At 38.7% G+C, this 1,124-nt stretch overlaps 1 non-coding gene across 1 annotated transcript in view; it reads right to left on the minus strand.

Annotated features, from left to right (window-relative positions):
* Positions 1–1,116: 1,116 nt before the first annotated feature.
* The window catches only part of TRNAR-ACG (transfer RNA arginine (anticodon ACG)), a 79-nt gene continuing 71 nt past the window's right edge, over positions 1,117–1,124 (minus strand). Inside the window, exon 1 of the tRNA in view lies at positions 1,117–1,124. This exon is cut by the window's right edge and continues 71 nt beyond it. This is a non-coding gene — a tRNA (tRNA-Arg).

Here is a 1,124-nt window from a genome sequence, read left to right on the forward strand (position 1 = left end):
CTATTGTTATCCTGGAGTGATGCATCAGTGGTCGTACCGGGAATAATGGACTTCGGGAGATATGTACATACCTTAGACTAGGGCCTCGCACTACGTGGTACGTCGCCGCGCTATAGAACTGATGATTGTCGTCAGTGGTCGTCTGGGAGTGTTGCACCCTGGGAGTTATGTACATACACTTAGACTAGGGTCTCGCACTGCGGAGTAAGCCGCCGCCCTATCATGGTTGAGTGGTATTACGATACTTTAGCATGATCCGATTGAAAATATATACTAAGACACTAAGCTGGTTTCCCTAAGAAGAGTTGAGATTTTGATAACGTGGTAGTTTATCTTTCGAGATATGGCTTGGTTTGAAAGGTTTTCTATTTAGTTATGTTTTAAACATATGTTGATTTATTAATGTTTTCAGTTTACAAGTATTTGGTTATTTTTAGCATTTACTTGTTTTAACTTGATGAAATGTGGCTGGAAGAACGCCTGAGTTACTCCCCACTGATTGTGGTTGTTATTTTTATAACATGACAGGTATTGGTTTGCTGGGATCTGAGTGAGAGCTTGCAAGTGGTCAATTGGGACCTACTGTTTGTTTTCTTTTAAGCTATGTTTAGAGCCCTTTCTTTTTTTATGTTGGTTTTTATAAGTCCTTGATTTTATACAAGTGACGAGTTCTAGCTATTATATTTAGTAACTGCTATTTTGAGACTTACCATTTCGGTAAACTTTTCTCCAGAGGGTTATTTATATTAATCCAAGTTTTTATTTCACATAGCATTTTCATTGTGTATTTAATCCCATTCGGCAGTGTTTCCGCCACTGTTTTGCATTAGATTTTATAGGGGATTACAGAGGAATGCATTTTTGCTATGCTACTAATACTTGTACTAGCTATGTTATTCTCTGGTTGAGGAAGACTTACGGGGCGTAAAAAAAAATGCTGGCGGCATACTATAAGTAATAATAAGTGCATGATAACACGTAATAAAAAAAAAAAGATAAGGCCCATTCCACTTTGACAAAAGACCCACAACCAAGTTCCATAGCTTTAGCTCCGCTATCCCAATCATGATTTTCCTACTCCCAAAAGTGAAAGGCGCTTCTCTTCGGGGTGGGTTTTGGGCGAG

The sequence above is a fragment of the Silene latifolia genome, chromosome Y (genome assembly GCF_048544455.1).
Source record: "Silene latifolia isolate original U9 population chromosome Y, ASM4854445v1, whole genome shotgun sequence".
NCBI lineage: Eukaryota > Viridiplantae > Streptophyta > Magnoliopsida > Caryophyllales > Caryophyllaceae > Silene > Silene latifolia.